An 8,577-nucleotide genomic window follows, 5' to 3' on the forward strand; every position below is an offset into this window, starting at 1 on the left:
ACATTAAAGTAATTAAAAAGAATGTAACTATTTCTGTTTGAACAATTTAATATTTATGCCGGAATAACATATCTATTCGGTTTGAACAATATAGGTAAATGAATGGAACAAATTATGTATACCGTTGAAACAATATAAGAGTATATCCAATGGATCAGTAAGTTTGCTTTTGAAGCTTCATCCTGTAAAATAGAAAATGAAATGATATAGTTACATTTGTTTCAGTAATAAGTTATCAATAAGTAATCACTGTTTGTTTGAATATAAATAATACATGGTATATGTTTCATTAAATTTGTAATTGTTAATAAAATGAATACAGATTTATTTTAATCTGATTTTACTTCATCCCTTTTGCAATAATAAATAAATGAGGAAATAATTACTGATTCTGATAATTTATTATTAAATTTCAATTAATATAGAAAATAATACCAATAGCTGAAGAGACTGATTAACAGATTTATTTTAGTTTGCATTAAATAAAAAATTTGATATACGTAATAATCTTAAGACTGCTGAGATTCCCAATATACATTTATTTTGAATGAAAGGGCGTGTTTCATTGCAGAAAAAGTAGAATTTGAAGAGACTCAATAAATTAAAGCTGCTGAGTTTCCCAATAAATAATCATTTGAATGAAAGAAAGCGTGTTTGACAGTAGGATAAATAGAAGTTGAAGAGACTAAATAATCTTCTATAAATAGTATCGTTCTTTCTATTGTTCGTATTTTTTAGTAGAAGTTGAATTGAAGCAAAGATGTCAGGAAGCAGTTCGAGTTCTTTGAAGAGAAAGAGATCTTCTTCTCCTGTTGAACAATCAGTACGTAAAGCAGTGAGTGAAATTCCTGATGAGCTATTTAAAGTTATTGAAGATATGGAGAAAACTTTTATGGAAGGAGATATTGACGACATCATAAAGAAGTTGAAGGGCATGGAGGCTTTCATGTCTTTATTTTGTGACTCAATAATATCTTTCATTAAGAAAGGATAGGAGGAGAAAGCGGAGTTGACGGAGGAGCTGGAGGAAGTGAAAAAGAATCTGAAGAACAAGATTCAACAATATAACAATGAGATTTTAGGTCCTAATAGTGATTTTATTTAATGTTTTTTTTATTGTGAACAATTGTTTTGATTTTTATGTTTGTATGCTTTTTATGTTTATGTTTTTATGCTTTTTTTAATTTAATGATATATTTTGTTATGTTTTTACTTATTTATCCCAGAAGTTGCCTTTTTTTTACTGTTATATATTATTAATGTCCATATATTATTAATGTAAATACAAGTTGTTCGAAATTAAAACACAGGTTTTCGAAATGAAGTCAACTAAGAAAATATACTGCTAGAGGAAAGAAAGTTTAGACATAGAGAATTTACCTTATTTCTTTGTTTTTTCTGGACAGTTTCTAATGTCGTGGTGACACAATTGATTACAACCTTTGCACATCCTTTGTTTTTTCTGTGTTTGTTCAATTGCTTTCTCTTTTTCCCCCTTCACTCTTTTCTCACTGTTTGTAACATGAATCCCAGTTCCTTTGTTTTTAGAAATTTTAGGTTCTTTGATTAGAACTTCAGAGGGCCGACTTGTTCCAACCAACATCTCTATGTCTTGAATTTTAGTAGAATTGTTGATGTTCTTTCTTTTATTTGCTTCCAACTTTGTCCTCAATGCTTGAATGTTTCTTATGAGATTATTTAGGTCCTCTTCATCCCCTTCAGCCAAGCACACAGTCATGTGAATCTCATACCATAAGTTATTCAACATTATTTTCTTACCCATTGTTCTAGCACATTCTTCTATAACATTATTTTGCAATATTATCTCTGGTAAGATTTTCCATCTGTTTAGGACACACTGCTCAGGAATTCTCTCCAGCATTCTATCTTTCCATACGAACATCTGCCTACAGGGAATTCCTGCTCTATTGAACATCTTGCACGAACATGTTGTGTCACTGTTGTCTATATTATAAACAACCTGATATGTTGTTTTTTTACCTTTTTCCCTTACAGTGATTATGCATTTGTCATTGTATTTTTGTATATCATCAACTCCACAATTAAAGGAAGCATCTAGCACTTGTTTTTGAAATTCATAAAAGATTGTTCTTGTAAATACTTCTGATCCATGTTTTTCAATAGGAATTGGTGTTTGAGATATAGGTATTGAGTGTTTGGAATCATTGTCATTTTTACCTTGTGCATGTCTTTGTGCTTCCATTGCACCCTCAAACCGGAGAAGGAATTCAATGAGAGTTAAATGACTTTTTGTGAAATAAGTGAAGAAGTGATTTTCACTTTCTGATGTTGTTCTCATTAAGGCATCTAGGAATGAGTCTCTGAAATAAGCAGGAATCCATGTTGATCTTATATCATACATGTGTTTCAGCCATCCATGTTCTTCTAAATTGAATTCCAAAAAAATTCCTATCCATTTTTCCTCAAACTCTTCTGGTTCCAATTCTACACTCCACACACAAGAATTTATCTTTGTGATAAAATCTGTTTCTTGCATTATTTGTTGTCCTGTATTAGTAACAAAAGAGTTTAGAAGAAATCGAATGTATGTATATTGAACAACACATATATTCTGTAGGAATATTTTATGTATTCTTATGGAACAACACATGTATTATTTTGGAACATTTTATTTATTGAATGGGATAATAGAAAATAAAGGGCATAGAACCATTTTTCATACTTATTTTGTCTGACATCTTTTTCATAATGTGCCACATGCAAAATCTGTGTTCTGTTTTTTTGAAAACATTTTTTATTGCAACTATCATTGCTGGATCTTGGTCTGTTATTAAGCAAGTCGGCTCATTGTTGTCCATTGCTTTGAGAAATGTTTTAAAAACCCACTCAAATGATGTAATATCTTTGTTAGCCACGAAACAAGATGCAAATGTAATACATTTTTTGTGGTTGTCAACCCTAGTAAATGGTCCAAATATCATATTGTACCTGTTTGAAGAACATGACATTTATATTAGAACAACATAAGTTTTCTGTTGCAACACCAGTATATGAAGGCCAGAAACCAATAATTTTATGTCAAAGATTATTATGTAGTACCTGTTTGTGCTATATGTGGTGTCAAATGAGACGATATCACCATAAAGAGCATAGTTTTTGATACATACATGGTCTGCCCACAAAGCTCTACAGAGTCTGCCGTCTTGATCTACTTCAAATTCGAAAAATAATGCACTCAATAACTCCTTTTTTTCTGAAAATTATCTACGAACATTTGTGCATCTGAATCCTTAATATAGGCTTTCAAGTCTCTCTGGAAGTTTTTAAAATCTATATTCGATGCACCAATATTTTCATATCCTCCATAAAGTTCCTTTGCTTGTCTATAAGTTTTCAGAGGACCAACATTCATCTATTCAACGAAATCAGATTTTTTACTTTTAGATGAAATGAGCAAAATTATATAACTAATCAGTTTAGTATTTACAATGCATAACTATTATGAAGAAGATGGTTTACCTTTGCATTATTAACTACCATCTTTTTGAGTAGAAGGTTCATGTTCTTGCCCTCTTTTTGATATTGTACACATCCTGGAGTGTAAAGAATATGATTATGTTCTTCTTTGAACTGTGTCACTTCATAGATTCCATTGTTAGAAAGTTTGATAATCATTTTAGCACTGCATTCTATACGACTGAGTGTCCTTTTTCTGGTTTTTATATCACTGGATGTCGCTTTTTTTCTATGATATTTGTAACCTTCTTTATTGCATACAAAAAATTGTTCTTTTATAACACCTTGTTTTTTTCTTGATGTTGATACCCTACTATTAAATCCAGCAGCACATGCATATGATTTGTAGAATTCTTGAGCTTTATCATAATTCTCAAATATCATTCCAATAGCAGGTTTTAACTCATTTGAACAATTAGGCACCCATAATTTTGTTCCGTTAGGACTGAGTTTTGTAATTACTTCTGGTGTGTAAGGTACAATTGCAGTAGAAGAGTAACTAGGTGAAAGCAAATCTACAAAATAGGTAAGAGAATCGAGATTAGGACAAAGATGTACTTGAAACAAATGGTACATTAGTTTGGAACAAACCATACATTTATTTCGAACAATTGGGCCATTCATTTGGAACAAATGATATAGTTACATGTCAACTCCGAAATCAGCTATTATTCAATAAACTTCCATTGTGTCACATTTTTATATCTTTAACCAAATATCCTAAAACTAATCATAGCTACTATTCAATGATATAGTTACATGTAATAAGTGCTACAATTTGTTAGAATTCAGACTACAGTTTTTGTGAATAATTAGTGTAAGAAATCTATTATCAAGACAGTGAATAAATTGTTAATGTAAACAGATGTCAATATTTTCAATATATAGGAGATATAATTCATTCGGAACAAACCATATATTTAGTAGGAACAAATGGTATATTCAGTTTGAACAAATGATATAGTTACATGGAACAACTGGTACAATTTGGTAGAATTCAGTCTACAGCCTTTGTGAATAATTAGTGTAAGAAATCCATTATAAAGATAGAGAATAAGTTTAGAACAACTATTATTAATGTGAACAGATCTCAATATTTTCAATATATATCAGATAAATTTCGAGTTGCAGATATAAGCAAAATACCAGAAGATAATGTTGTTCTGTGTGTCATTTTGGACTGATTATGGTCTTCATATTCCATATTTTGGTGTTCGGATTCCATATTCAGAGTGAATTATATGAATATAGATGAGAAATCGATCGATAATGTTGAGGATAAGAGAATCGATCAGTAATGTTGAGAGAAGAAAATCGATCGATAATTCAAAGGAAAAGAAAATCGATCAATAATGGTGAGGAGAAGAAAATCAGAGATTAATCTGAATACAGATTACAAATCGATCGACAATGGTGAGGAGAATAAAATCGATCAAGCATGGTGAAGAATGAACTTTGATTTGCGCGTTTTTTTTGGAGGAAGGCAGGAGAATGAAGTTGACGCGTGTTTTTTGAATTGAATTTTGTTGCCAAAACTACGTAGTTTTGTTATGTCACACAATAAGCTTCTTATCGCACCGTAAGCCCTTGTCACACTGGATCTCACCCCTATATATATATATTATTACAATTCAAATATTGTATTTATACCTTTTATACTAGTTGCATATCAACTAGTAAAAAAAGTAAGTTTCTTTCACAATTTTCATGATGAATTTGGATATAATTTTTATTTTTAACTCAACATAACATTTGGATTTTATAAATATTTTGTCTAACACATATATCACATTCTCACACAACAATATCATGTTTGTTTTCATCTATTACTCATAGTGAAAACATGACATAGAAATAGAGTAATAAAAAGATTTATGACAAAAAAAAAACATTTTGCTAATAATGTTTGAAATTAGCTTATTTCTTATTTATATTTTAAGAGGTTTAATTATATCATTTATTATGGGAGATGAGTCAGATAAGTGTTTTTATATTTTAAGAGGTTTAATTATATTTTACCTTTTATTTTGTTTTGTTTTGTTTTATTTTATATAAAATAAAATTTATTTAAAAAAAGTGATATGGATTATTTTTTAATTTGTTCGAGCCTCATCAGGTACCCTTCAGATGAATCTTCTCATAATTAAAATTTTATGCGTACGTTAGAACTAGCTTAAACGGTTTGGAACTCTTAACCATTCAAATCAACCTTAATTGATAAAGTGATATGAAACTAACACATGAATTTTATGGAAAATTAATTTTACTATATTAATATAATTATTTTATTAAATATAAATTTTATTTTATTTAAAAATTATATTTAATACAAAAATCTATCAAATAACAAAAATTAATATCAAAATTACCAATTAAAATTAGCTTGAGCAATAAATTTTTTAAAATGTTTCTGGAATTTTCAAATTAATGATATAAATGTTTAATAAAAAAATATTAAATATTAAAATATTAATTGATAATGTTAAAATTTTAATTTAAGTTAAATATTTTATCAAAATAAAAGACTTTATGAATTCAAATTTACTATGAAATTTATATAGTGGGCTAAGCCCGTCCGTCCACCTTGAGGCCTGAGTGGCTTCAAGGTCATAGCTAATCTTTGGTCTTGTATGTGCTGGGTAACACATTGGCCATTAAATACAAAGTTAGAGAAAATACAAAAGTTGAATTAAAGGACAAAATTAGAAAAAGGAAAAAATAAATCCTAATAGATAAATTATTCTTATAATATATACATTAATTAAGTACACATTTAATAAGGTTCATCCCATAATCTCATAGAAAAAGATAAATGTCCTTGAGTGAAGCAATTATGTTAAAGTTTAAAGAGGTCAATTTTATTTTTGAAACAAAAATTCTTCAACTTTACAATATGGTACATTAAAATCTAAATAAATTTTTTTTAACAAATTTGATTATGACTTAATTACAAATAGATATCATGTAGTTTCACGGATTTGTAGATGGATATTTGTAGTATTTTTCGTTACAAACGCAACTCCATGGTTTGTAAAATTTTCATTTTTTATTTACCTTGATAAATTTGACCGATAACGACCTTAAAATGAAAATTTTCAAGAATTAAAATTGTTTAGTATCATATTTATTATGCAACAACATTTTTTATTTTTCAAAATCATCATTTTTGGAATTTACTTTCTGTAAACATTAGCTTTCTTTCTCATAAAAAAACACTCAAGTGACCCCAAACCTAAAAAGTTGAAGAAGTAAAGTTGCTTAAAATATCATTTAGTTCTTGAAAATTTTCATATCGTTATCGACCAAATTTGAAAAAATCAATAAAAAAATGAAAATCTTACAAATCACAGGGTTACGTTTGTAACAAAAAATACCACAACTACCCGTCTGCAATTGATTATTGGGTGAAAATTGATTTAACTCTTGTGTACAAAACAATCCAATTCCAAGCTTCATTAATAAAAGATGGGTTTTTGTTCATTTGCAATTTTATGTTATGGCTATCCTTCAACCTCTAGCACTCTTACCGCCCAATAAAACTTTTCTGTCACCCAAAAAAACTCATTCTCCGTTAACAATATTGAATTAGTAATTTAGTATCGTGTTGTGAATCTCATGCTTAAAATTGTGCTTTTTTTTGGTATGTAAATGCTAGGTTTGCTTTTCCCTAATAACCATATGACTAAATTTGTAACGTATCCCTATTATTGTTAAGAGAAAATTGTGAAATAAATTTTGAAGCCCCACTGTTCTATTGTTGTTAAGCGACAATGACTTACAAAAAAAAGGAGACAATTTGTGTTATTGTTGTCGATTTTCGATTCCATTTAGTGAAGTGCATTTTTATTTTTCTATATATGACTATTATTAAATTTAGACATGATACAATAATTATTTACGGAAATAATTTTTTAACAATTGAAAGCTCAGTAATTATTACAATTGAAGTTAGTTTTAAATTTTATAAAATATATATATATTTTTTTATCAGAGACCCTTCAAAACGGAATGCCCTAAGCTGCCGCCTATGCGGCCTCCCCTAGATCTACCCTGAGTCAAAGAGCATATTTAGTTCAGTTGGCTGCATGTGAGCTTTATTATTGTTCATACCCAGTAGATATTAGCTGATTTTTCTTCTACTATAGTTATCAATAAAAACTTTCAATGTTAATCTAATTCTTCGTATGTATCTATTGTTTAGAATATAACGGAAAAAAGCACCAATCAAACACTCATTTTACATGCATCAAGAATTTTTTTTTAAGCAAAAAGAAAATTTCGTTAATGAAAGTCAGAATGCAATATAGAACAAATAAAATCAGGAGGCCATAAGGACCATTCCATCAGTCCTAACATAAAGTATGCAGTCAAAACAACATATTTAGATCTTCGTTGTATTCTTTGTTATAACCATTTTATGTTCATAGTATTTCAGAAGCTTTGCTGGTTGCTTTGATTATAGGTAAATAGCTAAGAAATAAATAGCTTAGAGAAACTGTATCATTTACAGAGGCTCTGACTATTGTATAAAAGTGTGTGCTCTAATCATAGTTTCATCAAAAGTTCTGTCCAATTAATAGTTTATGTAGCCCACTCTTTAAAATCAGAACCAAACTCAGTAGACTGCATTTATCGTTGATCTGAACTTGCTTCTGATCTTGAACTTTGCCTTTGTACTTAGCAAACAGAAACACGCCAATTGAGTAAATTTGAAAAAGGTTAAAATTAACCAATAGTTTCATTCACCCCATTTGAAACTAATCATACCTCACAAGGGACCAACAATAGTAACCAGTAAATCTCTAAGGCTGCACAAACCCAAGGAAAATCTTAGCATCAATATAATACTTACTAGAGTTTAATATTTGGACCATTCCAATATCCTGCCATAACAGGCCCAGATCCCCACTTTTACCTAGTTCACACTTAAGCAACTAGTAAAGTCCAATTTCTTTTTAAAACTTCTAATTTGCTTTATTTAATTTTTGTTTCACTAAAAAAAATTAAATTAGACTTGTAACTATGAGCTAAATCTAGAATCATCCTAACTGTCCGTGGATTGCCCATCTCACGACAATT

The sequence above is a fragment of the Euphorbia lathyris genome, chromosome 2, assembly GCF_963576675.1.
Source record: "Euphorbia lathyris chromosome 2, ddEupLath1.1, whole genome shotgun sequence".
Lineage (NCBI taxonomy): Eukaryota > Viridiplantae > Streptophyta > Magnoliopsida > Malpighiales > Euphorbiaceae > Euphorbia > Euphorbia lathyris.